The sequence below is a fragment of the Panthera onca genome, chromosome C2, assembly GCF_046562875.1.
Source record: "Panthera onca isolate mPanOnc1 chromosome C2, mPanOnc1 haplotype 2, whole genome shotgun sequence".
Lineage (NCBI taxonomy): Eukaryota > Metazoa > Chordata > Mammalia > Carnivora > Felidae > Panthera > Panthera onca.
This window is the reverse complement of record NC_138347.1, coordinates 27,525,700-27,542,886: the sequence shown is the minus strand read 5'-3', so window position 1 is coordinate 27,542,886 and position 17,187 is coordinate 27,525,700. Positions and strand designations below refer to the sequence as shown.

At 34.6% G+C, this 17,187-nt stretch overlaps 1 long non-coding RNA gene and 1 pseudogene across 1 annotated transcript in view; one reads left to right on the top strand and one right to left on the bottom strand.

Moving 5' to 3' along the window:
* The first annotated feature begins 3,711 nt into the window (after positions 1 to 3,711).
* LOC132682783 (large ribosomal subunit protein uL6 pseudogene) lies at positions 3,712 to 4,557 on the top strand (annotated as a pseudogene).
* Positions 4,558 to 10,201: 5,644 nt separating this feature from the next.
* LOC132683876 (uncharacterized) overlaps positions 10,202 to 17,187 on the bottom strand; it is a 47,938-nt gene continuing 40,952 nt past the window's right edge. The window contains exons 5-6 of the long non-coding RNA XR_009612445.3: positions 13,220 to 13,314; positions 10,202 to 10,406 (exon numbers count right to left, since the gene is read on the bottom strand). This is a non-coding gene — a long non-coding RNA (uncharacterized LOC132683876). The remainder of the gene's footprint in view (positions 10,407 to 13,219; positions 13,315 to 17,187) is intronic.

Below are 17,187 nucleotides of genomic sequence, written 5' to 3'. Positions count from 1 at the left end.
CAGGTCACGATCTCGCGGTCCGTGAGTTCGAGCCCCGCGTCAGGCTCTGGGCTGATGGCTCGGAGCCTGGAGCCTGTTTCCGATTCTGTGTCTCCCTCTCTCTCTGCCCCTCCCCTGTTCATGCTCTGTGTCTCTCTGTCCCAAAAATAAATAAAAAACGTTGAAAAAAAAAATTTAAAAAAAAAAGAAAAATTGCTTTAAAAAAAAAAAAAAAGTAGATACAATTTCTTTTTTATACAGATCTCTCATCTATGATATCATTTAAGCTTTCTTGAAATTCTTGACTTTAATGTTTGTCACCTTTCAGGCTGATGAAGCCCACTGAGTAAGTGTGTTTCATTTTCCACAAGTGGCCTCCCTTAAGTCTCCAGAACATGGTTCCATTTTGGTACCATGGACTTGAAAACAAACATGTCCTTCATGGTTTCATATGTTTCAAATACATTCCTTTCAGGGTCTTTACCAAAATCTTAAAGTGCTTTTATTCTGTTTTCACCTAGAAATTTGTATGTCACATGGCTTATCTTAATTGTCCTTAAGTTACAATAACCACAAGTGCTACGGTACATGAGTATGTGGGAATTGGGAAACAAGGATGCTGGGTAACTAACCAGAAGAGAAAAATGGTGATGTCAGGGCAGAACCTTGAGTTTGTGGTTAGTGCTGTGAGGCTTTGAACTTTTGCACAAATCCTTGCCCACAGTCTTCCCTACCTCATGAACATGGCCTTATTTTCTAAGAGTTGGCATCCATATTCATGTACCTTGTGATGCCTTCCTTGAGCTTACCTAGCACAATTTGATTTTCTTTTCCATTTTTTCATACCATAAATGCATATTTACTGTGAAGCAAAAGACAGTTCAATTGCAATTAGTTATGATTTGAGTCTTGTTCTACTCAGTGAAGTCACTAGAGCATTTTTAGGATAAGGCTAAGGGGGAGAGATTTAGCTATTCTATGGAAATACATTTTGGAATGCTTTGATCTAACAAGTGAGAAATTATAGATACTTGAGACATTTATTTTTAAAAGTTACAGAAAATTCATGTAAAAATAATAAAATATGCAAACAAAAGGAAAAAGGGGAGGAATAATTAAGTAAATTAAATAAAATTACCTAATATTATTTTGGCAATGAGAAGTAAATTGTAAAAAAACATGTTGAGATCATACCTAAAAGAGTAACTTAGTAAAAGACGGAGATATTTTCTAGGACAAGGGAGTGAATAGCTACAGAATTGTCAGATAATCATATTAATAAAAAGCAAAGAGTCATACGAACACGCTGGGAAAAGACTTAAATTCATTGCTGATTGGACATCATTATGAGATGGTCAGTGTACATTTGCACATTTGAAATGTCTGAATTTATTTATTTATTTATTTATTTATTTATTTATTTATTTATAAATAGGCTTCAGACCCAGTGCTGAGCCCAACATGGGGCTTAAACCCACAACCCTGAGATCAAGACCGGAGCTGAGATCAGGAATTGGATGCTTGGCTGACTGAGCCATCCAGGAACCTCTGAAATCTTGTTTCTAGGAAAGAAACTTGATAAAAGTTTCTCAAAATTGGATACCAACCCTAAATATTTTTATTGCATTACCAATAATAAGTTGTGAAGATAAAAGTTTTCTCAATGATCAATACTGAAATAAAATTTCAATAATAATTTCAATATAATTTCAATTATACTAGTGAAAAGACTGGTCTCGATACTAGAATTAGCTGATCTCATAGTTTGTGTTCAGCTTTTTAAAATTTTGCAGTTTGAGGCACCTGGGTGGCTCAGACAGTTGAGCGTCCGACTTCGGCTCAGGTCAGAATCTCGCAGTTCATGAGTTCGAACCCCACGTTGGGCTCTGTGCTGACAGATCAGAGCCTGGAACATGTTTCAGATTCTGTGTCTCCCTCTCTCTGCCCCTTCCGTGCTCATACTCTGTCTCTCTCTGTCTCTCGTAAATGAATAAATGTTAAAAAATTTTTTAAAAATCTAAAAAATAATTTGCAGTTTTATTTATTTTCTCATTCTAAATGTTTACATACATGTCTAATTTTATATTTGTAAGTTTATATTCTCTTTCATAAAAAGGTTACCTCAAATAGAATAAGTTTCAGCCCTATAAAACATGGATCATCCTGTGTAGCACACTTTTCATACTCTAGTAACATTTATTTTATTTTAATTATTTTTGCTGTTTGTTACTCCTTTATGTAAGAAAACAAGATTTTTGCTCTTTAAAACTTGATGCACAATGGTAAAAGTTGCTTGATAAAGAATATTATAGGATGTGTGAGTGTCCAACAGAGCTTGGGGATGGTCTAGAGAGATACTCTCAAAGTCCTCCACTTTCACTAGGAGAATCATTGAGCTATTTAGAGGAAAGTTTTATATGACAACAGTTAACCATTTTGAAAAATTTAGAAAATATTGATTTGAGTAGTTCAGATAATTGAATCCTCCAATCAAAGCATAACTTTGTTTGGCTTAGAGAAGACTCTTTCTTTCTTTCTTTCTTTCTTTCTTTCTTTCTTTCTTTCTTTCTTTCCTTCCTTCCTTCCTTCCTTCCTTCCTTCCTTCCTTCCTTCCTTCTTTCTGAGAGACAGTGTGAGTGGGGCAGGGGCAGAGAAAGGAGACACAGAATCTGAAGCAGGCTCCAGGCTCTGGTCTGTCAGTACAGAGCCTGCTGCAGGGCTCAAACTCACGAACCACGAAATCATGACCTGAGCCATGCTGGATGCCCAACCAGCTGAGCCACCCAGGTGCCCTGAAGAAGACATTTTGAAATAAGGTTTTTGATTTCATCCTTCCCCAGTTGTGATAAAAAACATAAATTCTGTCTCAAAAATAATGACTATTTTCAATGTAAAGACAAACTTCTATCAGAAAAATCCCTAACCCTCAACTTTATTTTGCCTTTGAGTGCAAATTCCAAATAAATTCTTGTAAGATCTTCCTTAACTTAAGCACATGTTTAGATTGTGAGTTCTATTAGTATTATAATTGATTTTATACCTTTTGAATATATCTGGAAAACACGATTGGGGTGAATCAGTACTTTTAGTTATGAAAAGTTAAAAAAAACATGAACTAAAGAGAACTTGAAATTTGCTTCAATGAAGGTGAGATATTTTCAAAGAGGAGAAAATCCAACTGCAAATAAGTTTAGTTTATTCCATATGCACAACAGGTAAGTTTTAGTAAAGGAATGATTAAACTCAAACTAAACATATTTGAACTTCATTCTTTTGAAAAAATAATGATATTTTGTATTGCAATAACTACTGAAGTATGAATTTATCTTGTAGATGTACAATAAAACTAAATACAGAAATCTTACTGTTTAAGATTAGACCAAAATCCTTTAAAGTTTATTTTATCCTACAAAGTTATGTCTTTCCCTTTATTTCTTAAAATATTGTTAGTTAAACAATTAAAAGGATGCTCAGTGATAGGTATTTCCTAGTTTGTTTCTTTTCAAAAAAATTATTGAAATAAACTAAAAAAATATGGGTTTCAGGCAATATCTATTTCTTGAAATCTTTAGAATTAGTTCTCACTTATCTGTTAAGACTTAGATATGCTTCTGTCCTTTTAAATGATACTTCTAATTTCCTAACAGTCCAGTAGAGGATATGATGACTTTTAAATTCCTCCAAAGGAAAACATGCTAGAGAAGAAAAAAATCTGCTGCTTGGTTGCTTGGGTTTCAAGACTGGAGAATAGTGGAAATCTAACATAGTTTCTCAATGACCTACTATAGAGATATTCGCACTTATGCTCTTCAGGTAGATGTTAAAAAAATAAAGAAGCAAAGAGATGGGCTACAAGAACATGATGACGAAAGATGCTCTCTCTCTGCCACATCTACTACAAGAATAAAGACGATTCTCAGCAGTCAGACTGTCGACATTCCAGAAAATGTCCACATCATTCTGAAGGGATGCACTGTTATTGTGAAGTGCCCCAGAGGAACCCTGGGAAGGGACTTCAATCACATCAATGTAGAACTCAGTCTTCCTGGAAAGAAAAAGAAGAGGCTCCAAGTTGACAAATGGTGGGGAAATACAAAAGAACTGGCTACCGTGTGCACTATCTGTAGTCATATACAGATCATGGTCAAGGGTGTTACATGGGGCTTCTGTTGCAAGATGAGGTCTGTGTATGCTCACTTCCCCATCAACGTTGTTATCCAGGGGAATGGTTCTCTTGTTGAAATCCAAAATTTCTTGGGTGAAAAATACATATGCAGGGTTCAGATGAGGCCAGGTGTTGCTTGTTTTGTATATCAAGCCCCGAAAGAGGGGTTAATTCTTAAAGGAAATGACATTGAACTTGTATCACATTCGGCTGCTTTGATTCAGCAAGCCACAACAGTTAAAATCAAGGATATCAGAAAGCTTTTGGATAGTATCTATGTTTCTGAAAAAGGAACAGTTCGGCAGGTTGATGAATAAGATCTAAGTTGTCCAGCTACAAAACAGCAAGGTGACAGATGATTTTTCAGACTTATTTGTAATATTTTAAAGATGCAAGAAAGGCTGTATTAATTTGGGGAAAAAGTAAAATAAACAAAGAAACATTCTCTCTCTTCTGGCCCCTAAAGCATTGTTTTATCAAAGTCTCACCCACTGAATCAGTATTTATTGAAAACTCAACACTACGAGTGTTAGACACCATTGTATATTACAGTGAGGATGTGAAGAAACATAAAAACACACCTTACCCTTGATTAACTCTTGGTCTAATTTGTGGTAAAATATGATTAATGTTAATATTATAACCAAGAATGGAGAGCTCTAGGAGAAAAGAGGAAAGAGGAGGGCAAGAACTAACTTGGCTACAATGAATCAGGAAAGGGATCATCAAGCAGACTGAGCACATGTTCACGTTAGAGGCATACAATTTTAGAACCAATAGGGAATTTAGAGATTATCAATCTGTAGATTAGGTACAAATTTAAAAGTTTCAAGTGTTCAGTACAAAGTGAAACTTATTTTGATTTATTCGACAAGTGAATACTGAGTACCAACTGGTTAGTAGAGGAGTAAGTTCTGATGATCTAATGTATCATATGGTGACTATATTGTATAAAGGAAATTTGTTAAGAGACTGGAACAGAAATGTTCTCACAAAAAAAAAAGTGAGGTGATGTATTTCTTAATTACTTGTTGAAGAGAATCATCCTTTCAAAATATATACCATATAACAAGGTATCATATTGTGCATTATAAATATCTTCCAATTTATCAATTAAAGCTCCGTAAAGCTAAAAAAAGTGGAACCTTAAAAAAAAGCCAAAAACCAAAACCAAACCCAAAATTTCTGCGCTGATGGAATTTACATTTTCGTGGGGGTGAGAATCACACAACGAAACCTACAGCACATCAGATGGTGACAAGTTAATAACTGCCATGGGTCAGATAACCAGGAAAGAGGTATAGAGATTAGGAAAGGTATTCTAATTTTAGTAGTTTGAACAGATAAGACCATTGAAGGAACTGAGAGACAAGCCATTAGAAGTATCTTGGTGTATTAGGGGGAGTGTTTCAAAGCATTTCTAGCAAATAGAAGAGCCCAATATAAAGGACATGACTTGAGATCATATCTGAAGCTTCTAAGAACATCATGGAAGCCAATGCAGCTGGAGAGGCATGCATGAAAGGAAAGCGCAGAAAATGAATTCAGAGAAGGAATAAAAAATCACAAGGGTCTCTTGATTTCCAGCTGGCCTGTGGTTTGTACATAGTTTATGCATCAAATAAATGTAATGGTTAATCTTTGAAGTTGTTCGTTTTCATATATCTGGGGGGGAAAGGTTGTTTGAATTTTTTAAACCCTAAAGATCAATTTTCTGTAATTTTTTCTCTTTTTTTAGCTGATGATCTTTTCTTCTCTTTGGCCATATCCATTTCCAAAGTGCTCTATGACTGTCCTAAATATTGAATGTTCAGCCCTTTTTTTTCTTTTCTTTCTCTCTACCCCATTTCTTTTTTCCTCTTCATTTGCTCTTACTCCATGTTCTTGGGGAAAATATTTTGTCCTATTTGTTTTCTAATGTGCATTGGTTTATGATATAGTGCTGAGTTGCAAAATCATTTAACTGGACTCAAACAGCCTTTTTTAAAGGAAAATAGAATAGAATATAAAATATCGTATATAGCATGCAGTAAGGGTAGGTATGTTTTATAAAACATTTTTCTGCTTTATAATTTCATATATATAGATATAAATATATAAAGTTCATATATATAATTCTACATATATATGTATATGTTCATGTGCATGTGTATATGTATATACATACATATATTTGGCCATGATGTAAAATATATTTTTTACTGGAAGAGTAAAAACTTAAAAGCCACTGGAGTAATGAGTGTTAAGAACTTGATAAAATGGTGTGGAATTATTTTGAGAAGCATATTTTAAAAACTCAACCAAGCATGGGCCATAAGCCAGGGTTTATGACTATTTTCCTTACGGTGATTATTTGTTTTAAAATTTTTGTGGTAGCAGAATTTGGCCTTGTTAACATTTGCTATAATGTTCATTCATATTAAGTATATTCAGGTTGGAATGGGCCCAGTTCATGGAACAGTCTGGCCCCGAGGAAAGAGGTGAAATGAGGGGAGATTTTTTATATTCATACCCAAGAGCTCAGACAAGTTTCTCCTTTGGGAGATGCTTTCCATCTCCTTATGCATATATTCTTATACACTACACAAGATTTATTTTAAAGGCTATTTTCCTCATGAAAAATTTCCTTAGCAATAATTTATGTACCAATTTACTGCTAATAAATGTTTAACATGAAAATGACAGGTACAGGTTTGTATTAATAAAATGAGAGAGTATTGCCCACCCTTGTTTTGGAATGAAATGTTTCACTCTTTTTCTTTTCTTTACCTTTTTTCTCCAGGAACTACTGTGGGTCAGAATAAAAGTGAGAAATATTATTTAACTTCTTATTTTATATTTAAGAAATATACCTCAGAGTTTTGTCTGAAGTAAAGCGGGGAAATACTCTACGTGTCAATTGCTTGATTATTTTTAAAGCTGGCTTAGTGGTTAATTAAGAAGTTGCTGAGAACTTGCTGTCTGGCTGGCAGAATAGAGTATAATTCTTACAGTGTAAGGTTTACAGTCTGGGATGAAATGATTTTATGAATAAACGGACTAATAATAAATATTAGAAGATTAATAAAAGACAATATTGAGTGTAGATACTTATATACATGTATCCCTTGGTGACCCTGGTCCACTGTTCTCAGTTGCCACCAACCTTATAAATGCCTTCAACATGTGCTGGCAGTGAATAAACATAGTTCATTAGTACATTGGGGTACTCAACAACTTTTGTCAGGAAGGTAGATTTCTTGTGCTTTTGAGACTCAATAAACATCAGAAGCCACACAGGAACACAGAAAGTGAGAGTAGGAAGGGCCTCAGAGATCCCATTTTAGGGATTTGGACACTGTGACCAATAGTCCAGAGGCTCAGGGCCTTGTCCACAGCCATCAATTTAGTGTAAGAGGGATCCTCAGACCTAGGCTTCTGTGTCTGATTGAGTGCTCCTACGTAGTAACAGTTGTTTTAGATCTCTTGAAATACACCCAAATAGGCTGTGATCACTTACGCCCAAGAAAAGGCCACAGCCAGACATGGCCAACCACAGACATAAATAGTAGTTATATATCCATGCAGTCATATATCCAATCACAACATGTTATACAAATATGTGTATTCTATATAATCTATCTAAATGTTTCAATTCTATGCACTTAGGTAAATCTCTGTGCCAGGAAGGTGAGCTCTATTTTTACTCCAACGTGGTAAATTCCCAAACACATCACTACATACCTCTTAGAGTATGTGTATGCATTACCCCCTGCTACCTTAACTTTCCTGTGTTAAGACAAAGAAAAAGGAAATGGGTCATTTCACTTCATTGCAAAATGGTACTTACTGGGTTGTTTTACTTAAAATAGAACCTATAGTTTAATGAGTCTCTAATCCTGATAACCTTGTATGCTTTTTAAGTTTGTGCAGGCTTATGTTACACCAATTACATTTAAACTGCTACATACACTTTTAAAAGTATATTTGGTTCATATATCATCTACTGCCTATTTTTAGTTGTGTGTTCTCACTCTGTCTTGATTTTAGAGAACTCTGATATATTTGTATGATTTACCAAATCTCCAATAATCTGCACTTTGAGTGAAGCCATCCATCACAGCAGATGTCCTTTCAAAATTGTATTGACTTGCAACAATCTGTACCCAGCTTTGTTTGTAAATCATCACTAACATTTTTAATAAGTTTTAATTTTTCATGAACTGTTTTTAGTGGCCATCTATGATTTCAAATAATGTAGAGGGAACAAACGAGTTATGACGTGATTTTCAGGGCTAAGAAAGAAAACAGATGCTTTTCAAGTTTCTATCTATGGTGTGATCTCAAGCCCAGTCATAAGAGCCTGAATCTTTACAAAATGTTTCTAAAATTAAGTACTCACACAACGTACTGTACTTTTTGTATTGTGACTCTCATCACGCTTTACTCTACTGGCTTGATAACTGTTGGTCTGTGTAGGAGACTACAATCTGTGACCTCAGACAGGTCCACCTTTTTCCTGGTCTGTCATTTGTATCTCTGTCGAGCACCTTGCAGGTACAAAACAAATTTTGTTGAATTAGGATTACTTTGACGAGTAGGAGTATATCACCTATTTCCTTTGCATGTTGGCTGCGACATAATGTTATTTAAGTGGTAACTTATTTAGTAATTGAAAATAGTACTTTGTGTGCATTCATTCAGACTTATTTCTTGAATTATCTAAAAAGGGTATGAAAATATCTAGAGTGTCCAAAGGACAGAGCTAGCTCTACTGTCATGTGGATTGCTCAATGGAAAGCCTGCATAAATAAGTTTCTAAGACCCTTTATGACACCTGGTGGTACATGCAATTCAGATTATATGCAAAATCTATTCTATATATTATATTTAAATTTATTTGTCTAAAAATGATACTATTTAATATTAAGATTAATAGTACATGCATGTAACTCACAAAAAATATGATAATTGAGGGAACATTCCATTTTCTGAGACAAATACAAGTATTTGATTTTTCAAAAATTTAAGTATTATTATACAAGACCACCATCAATACATATATAGAACACCAAGGTAATGTAAAATACAAAATGGTGATGCATGAACATGTTTCCTCTTCATTGACATAAATGCAGATGGTGTAAACCATACCCTTTAACTCTGCACATGTTTTAAGCTAACTTTTAGAGATCACATTTGTAGGAAAATTCTAGAAACCATAATAAATGACAGATTCAGACAGGAACAGAACAGAGGAACCCACGGTACAGGTGGTGTGGAGAACCAATGAAAAAGTGAGATTTCCCAACAAAACTCTGGAAAATTCCCTTTAGCTGGCAGTGACAAGAGCTTAGATATTGCTAAATGGAGCCAGAGAGGCCAGCTGGAGTTTGGAGGTGAGTGGTTTCAACAGCAACAAAGGGAGCTAGAAGACTGGAGAATATTATCTTCAAGTAGTCAGGGAAAATCATTGTTTACCTGGAATTGTATACTTCTGAACCTTTAAAGAAGAAGAACAAACCAGAGATTTCTGCAAATAAAAATGGAGAGCCTTTCACATCAGCAGATCTGCATTAAATACGAAGCGATTTCGAAGGAAGGTCTAACATGCAAGGAGGAATCGCGATTAAATAAAATAGAAAATAACTGTGTGATGATAAGCAAACATTTACCATACTGAAATAATTACATTTTATAATTGATGGGATTAAAGTAAGAGAAATTCGTGTGGAATAACAAGAGACTCCAAGTTGAGAAATGACTAAATAGCATTAAAGCATTCTGAGTTCCTTTTCTGAGGAGCAGTATGAAAAGATTAATTAGCTTTAGTGTTTAAGTGAACATACATGTTAAATTGTATAAGAAAAGAGCTAATAGAATAGAAACAATGTTTAAACACCACAGTATGGAGGGATTTTAAATACAGTGATTTAACTATTTAGTTAAACATGCAAAATTTTAATACTGACAGTAGAGGGCAGGGTATCCTTGATACTGTGTTGATAGTTTCTTGATATTGCAAAGCATATCTAACGTTATCCCTGAAATTGTATGTTTCTTGTGTTGAGCCAGATATTAGAGATATTATGTTTAAACATGATTAACTTTTTATTAAAAACAGAAATCTTGACAGGACTTGTGTCATATTAGGACATAGCTTTTAGGCAAGGAAATGTTGTATATATTATTAGTCTTTGGATTTAGGAAATCTATGGAGTTTTGCTAATGCATTTTGAAAGTCACTTCTTTTTTCCTTGAAAATAATTTTGAAGTTTCTTGGCTAAAAAAGAGAAAAAGAAAAAAGGATGGTGAGTGCCCCATTTTCCCAGGTTAAAGATAATCCCTAAATAATGGCCAACATTATTTCTGGATGTGATCCTCTGGTTACATGCTTTTGTATCCTCTAAATAACTCAAAAATTCTTTAGGATTCTGAATCCCTTGCAACACTTTTGTTGTTCAGTGCAGACAAAATTTAGTCTTATACCCTGTCTTAATTGTATTAACCTATAGGAAACATTGAAATGCTTCTTTCTGAATAAATGCGGTATTTTTTGCTACCGCCATCTTTGTATCATTATAATTAAAAGGTCCAGGCACAGAATATAACAGGATTTTTACATCCTCTAATTAGTCATTTAGGACAGTAGCCTAGGTTATCCTGTGGTAACAGGTGACCCACAACATCAGTGACTAACATGAACAAAAGTTTACTTCTCACTTGTTCTACATAGTCTCCTGGGTTGGTCCCAGTGCTGCTCCATGTTGTATTCACTCTGGACCCCTGGTTGATGGAGCCCTTATCTGGAATATTCTGGTCTAGCCCAGAAGTAAAAAGAAACTGGCAAACTGCAGTGGCCCTTAAATTTCTGCTTGCAAGTGGCACGTGCCACTTCTGCTCACTCCTCACAAGTCATATGACCAAGATTGACATCAGTGAAGTGGGGGAGTATGATCTTCCCCAAGAGATGGGCTGCAAATATTTACAGAAAATAACACAATCTGCTACAGTGTCTTTACGATATTTCTTAGAAATCTAGCTAAAATTTTAGTCAATTGGTTTGTGAAAACTACTTCTGTTCTATAAATGTTACTGTTATTTACTCTTTAGTCTTAGAAAAAGTTTAGGAATCTAGTAAATGGAGCATTTAGAAATGTTGGTGATTATTGATAGCAAGGAAAAATTTTACAGGTCTCGAAAAATGAAATGGTAATAGGATTATGGGTTGACTTTGCTTTTTCACAGTGATGGGCTGGCAAAGATCTGGAACTCTGGGTGTCCTCTTTTCTACGTTTCTGGTGAAAATTACAGGTCTGTGAAAGATACAGGAAAAAAAAAGATATTTTTCTTTGTAAAAATAAGTTGTAAGTCTTAGAAGCCTACCTTAATGAATATAGTGTTTTAAATCTACAAGGTAACTTCATGAATTTTTTCATATAAGTTTCACAATAGCCCTGGTACATTAGCAGGTGATATTAATGCCATTTTCCTGTGGAAGATTCAGATTTAGAGAGAATTGGCTCAAGGTCATTTGACTGGGCCACAATAACATTAAGACTGAGTTTAAATTTCTGAGTCTTCTTTTTCCTGCCCATAGATCATGTAACTTCTCAATTATTTTAGCAGTCTTATGTAACCTTGGTTCATTCTGTATTCATGGATGCGGCTGTCAAATAAATTCTGCTAAAGACCTACTATTAAAAAATCAAAAAGCTGGCACAAATTGTTGATTATTTTTCAATGCTACTTCATGAACTCAAGGAAAACTAAATATTGTTGAAATATTTTTTTTCTCACAACTTTGAATTTTAGGCAATTTAAAATGAGTACAGCCATATTGCCCAATGTTTTTATACTTATGAGGCAAATTCACCAAGTGACAATAATTTGGAAATTAAGGAAAAATATTGAGATCATAGGACTCGTTAAACTAAATATTTCTAAATTAAAAATGGGCCCAATGTCATCTCCTTTCTCTCTCCATTTTGGAAAGCTGAGTATTGCCTTCTAAATTTCAGGTCTGCACATCTATCCTGACAAGAAGGGGCTAAATCCCATTCTGTTAGAAAAGTTACCTACCTTATTTATGCCCCCTAGGAATCCATAACTGTTTGCCCAGCAAATCACTGTAAGTGACAATTCACATTAACTGGTAAGTTTCTTTAGAACTAGACTGTATAGAGACCCAAAAGAATATTTGAGAATGAGTGAGCCCAGACTATGGAAGGAGAACCACAATTATTGTATTTCCCCTATTGTATGACAGTTTAATTATTAAAGGCGTAGACTTAAGTTTGAATCTTGCTTTACTACTTTGTAGGTAGGTCAAGGGTTGGCAAACCATGGCCAGTGAACCTGCCACCTGTTTGGGTAACACTGCCACGTTCACTGGTTTGAGTATTGTCTCTGCATGCTTTTGCACTACGCAGCACAGTGGAATGGTTGTGACCGAGACCTTATGGCAGCACATCTGATATTTACTCGCTAGCCCTTTAAGAAGTGTGTCGACCTCTGTTCTAGATGCATGATCTTGGCTAAGCTACCTAAATTTCTGTGCCTCCCTTTTCTAATTATAAAATGTGAATAATAGTCTTTACCAAGTTGGGTTTATATGAGGATTCAATGAGTCACTCTGTATAAAAACTTAGCATAGTGTTAGGATGGAGAAGAAGAGCATCATAAAGACTGATAAAGCCATAATCATATCCAGAAAATATAAAATAACATACATTTCCTGTTCACTCAGGAAAAAATTGGTAAAAAAAATCATGTAAGAGAATAAATCTCTGGTTGTTTAGTGAAGGATCTGGATCCTTTTTGTGTTGTTTCATTTCTGCTCAGTCTCTTTTCTGTGTCCCATGTAATTCTAGTCTCCTGCAGATCTGTTCCGGACTGTCACTTCTTGTAGCCAGCCCTTCTTTATTATTTGTGGAAAAATCTGCATGTCTACATCTGGAATTGCTCAAAGGTCACTGTAAGTATTGAGTCTTTATTAATGATTTGTTCCCTTCCAAAAAGCTTTCCAAAATGCCTGCAGCCAGGGTAAGAGCTAGCTCTTAGGAGCTAGTTTCTTCTCTGTTTTCAGGGGCTCACCGTTTTGCTCTTAACTTGTCTTCTCAGCGGAGGAGAGCAAGGTTTTCTTCTGCTTGCTATTAGGCATGAAGACATTTCACGAATTAAAACAAGTCCTTTGTTGAGAAAAAGCAATTTAGTTTAGCACGTTTAAATATTCCTGATTGTGGCACATTAGGGGTGTTTTTTTTATAATTGTATGTCTAATAGCAGGTAAACTACAAAATATGTGAAAACACATTTCTTCAGCTTTGTGATTTCCAGTATTTCTTTAACATACTGGTTTTCAGATTACAACTAAAATATGCACAAATTCTAGGAAATTTAACAAATGTAGAAGAACATAAGATATCAGTTAAAAATTTGCTCCAGTCCTTTCCCTATGTTGTGACGCTCCTTGGAGCGTGCGCGCACACACACACACACACACACACACTATATATATAATATGTATATTCCTCTCCATATATATATATATATGTATATATATATATATATGTATATATATATACATATATATATATAGCAATTTATATAGTGATATATCAATGGTGTACTTTATTATATCTTGTATCTTGTTTTACCTGATATAATCCTATGTATGGCTTGCCATGTCATTAATTTTTGAAACATAGTATTTTAGTCTGTGAAAATACCATAATTTATTTAAGCACACTCATATTGGAAACTTAGGGAGAGAGAAATTGTTACAACTCTTCTAGAAGGTAATTTATTAATATAATGCAAAACATTAAATTTAGATACTCTTCAACATAGAAAATTGCATTTCTATGAATTTACCCTAAGGGATATAATAGGGTAAGCTCACTCAAATAAGTGTACTGAAATGTTCATGTTACAGTGTAAAATAGGGAAAATAATTTTGCAGCCAAGATGTCCATCAGTAGAAGATGACATAAATAATTTATGGTGCATACTTCCAGTGCAATGCAATGTGGTTAAAAGAGAAGGAACCCATTTTTCCTTGTGTACATTAAAATTGTTCATATTTTTAAACGAAACAGAGAAAATCAAAGAATAGTTTGTTTAGCAGATCTTAGGTTGGTAAATACACACATATGTATGAATATAAAAATGTGGGAGAACATACTTCACACTACCGACAGTGGTTGTCTCCAAGTACTGGCATCATGGGTAACTGTTTCTTTTAAGTTCTTTCTTTGTGACATTTGATAGTGATGCATGGTTACTTTTGTGATCAGGGAACAAAGAAAATTTCAAAAGGAAAAAAGATTTATTTGCTATGATACTCTTTACAAACCTTTATCAGTTTTTTGTAATAGTTGAGAATGTATCAGAAATGAATTTTACTCCTTAATGAAATATTCATTTTTTTTTAGTACCCACAGAACTTTCTAATTACTCTGCTTACAGTTCACAGGTACTAGGGAAATATTTTTATACAAGAATTGTTGGACTCAGGATAGTTGAGGATAGTAGGACTCCTAATATGGGATGGACATTCCTAAGGCTAAAAGTACATGCTTTTTGCTATTGCTTAATTTGATTCCTCTAGAAACTTCTCAGTCCATGGGATGAAGGAAGGCAATAAAGAGGAGACTGAGTAGGAGACCTCATGTTCCCAGTGTTAAGAACTCCTAGTACCTACAGAGAGATTGCATGACTTTTCCCAGTTCTTCCCTATTTTTGTTCTCCAAAAATAATGGGGTAGGGAAGTGTATATATATATATATATATATATATATATATATATATATATTACCAAATAAATCATTACTATGACCACCAAGAAGTATTGTCTCCTTCCTGATTCATCTCTGAATAGCTTTTGTACTAATTAAAATTCTAAAATTCAAACTAAATACTATGCACCCTTAGCAAGATTTCCAAATTCTAATTCTACGTTTTTGTATACGTGTGTCTATATATATGTGTGTGTGTGTGTGTGTGTGTGTGTGTGTGTGTGTGTGTGTAAGATATATGTGTGTGTCTATACGTATACACCCATATATGCATTTGATCTTTAGAAATTTTGCAAACCTTATGTCAATATGCTCTACCCCCCTTTAGTCATGTATCATGGTATTTCGTAATGCTTTAGGGAAAAGGAGAATTTCATTGTTTTCTTTTGCATGTCTTGAGCTGTCAATATGGTTGATCATTGTTTTGTTCTCACCAGTTTACTTTAAAATTTTGTTAGAATTATTTGCCATTTTCTCTCTGAGAGCAAGAGTTGGCAAACTATGGGCTGTAGGCTGATTCAGATAGGCTGCTATCTATTTTTGCAAATAAAGTTTCATAGAGACATAACCAGGGCCATCATTTATGTATCCTATCGTTTGTGTTTTTTTCTTGCTCTAACAGCAGGGGTGAGTAGCTATGACAGAGATTGTATGGACATCAAAGCCTAGAATATTTACTTTCTGATTTTCTGCAGAAAATTTTTCTCTTCTCAGATTTTAGCAGTCCAGTTTTTAAGAAATGCCTTTATCAATTTGAACGAGCTATTTCTTTGGCAAAGATTTTAACTCTTGTTTGAAATAATTCTTGGAAATATTTTATTTCAAGTGGTTTTCTTGCTGGATTTCCTCCTCTAAGGGATTCCTGTTCCCTTCTTCTCTCAAACCCCCTGAACCAGGTGTGCCAGAATGATACATAGGCTGTTCATTAACTTAGAAGGGCTGCTATCGCCCTTTTTACCATGATTGTGGGTGGGCCAGTTTTTATCTGACTCGTCACTCTCTCACCAATATGTTCACAACCCTCATTCTTGACCTAGGTGTTAAGGAATATCCATTTCTGAGAATCATTTAGGACCCTTCTATTTGTACTGAACCTTGATATCCTAGCTATGATAAAATTTTGAAGCTGTAAAGCAATGTTTTATATAGACTCCTAACTTTATTCAAAATAATTCCTTATATCTGACAACATTTAAAATCTTTCCTGAACTTTTATGTGGCTTTATTCCTTCTTTTCTTCTTTTCATTCATTTATTTTTATCCATTTTTTTGCTGCTCCACTTCCTACTATTTCCTGCTAGTGACTGTTTTTGTTCAATCTGTTTTCCATGTCATATAACTAGTTCTGAGGGAGTTGTTTTTTTTTTTTAATTTAAGGGCCAATTTGATTGCTATGTAGCTTTCTTTTATACCTATTAGTCACTAGGTATTTTTATATGTGAGGAAATGGATCAAACTTGTGCTTCCCAATTATACTTATGAAATGATCTAATATTTGTTTGACAAATGTTTCTCCATCATGGTGATCAAATAATTTTACTGTGGCTTACCTATGTTTCCATTTATCTGAACATTAAAAATACAAAGAGAAACAATTAGAGACCACAAAATTTAATTTTCCTCTTCTTCTGTTCCTTCTTCATGTAAAGATTTCTGTTTCCTTTGCCATTAGGGCAGGACAGGTGTTTGTGGACTATAGTTGTGAGAGGAAGTGACATGTGTCACTTCAAGTCTGAGGTATTTAAATGTGATTATAAGTTCCTCTTGACCTGGCAACATTGGGAGCCAAAGGTTGAGATGGCAGAGCTAAAGACAGTGTGGCCTCCAATAGCCCAGGTCCCTGAATGACTTATGGAGGACAGTTTCCTCATAACTTGCACATTTATATGAACAAGAAATTGACCTGTGTTATGATAAGTCACTCAGGTTCTGTGGCTAATTTGTCATATCTCTGTAACCTCAACCATTCTCATGAATAGAAAAAGTCATATTAGAAATGGGGCTCTAGTATAACACAATACTTGATGTGTACTATATAGGCAATGACAGAAAGTGAGAAAAATGACCCAGGTGGAAACAGAAGAAAATGTGTGTCATATAGTGTTAAGACATTTGCTGAAACTATTGTACATCAGCACTTGGAAAGCAGAGCATATGCTCAAGTAAAGTTAGCTCCTAGGTAAGAGGCGAAAAAAGAACTATAGCAATGTCTGCTTACTGCCATTGGCTGTGCTCGGCAAGGGACTACAAAAATAAAGATGAATC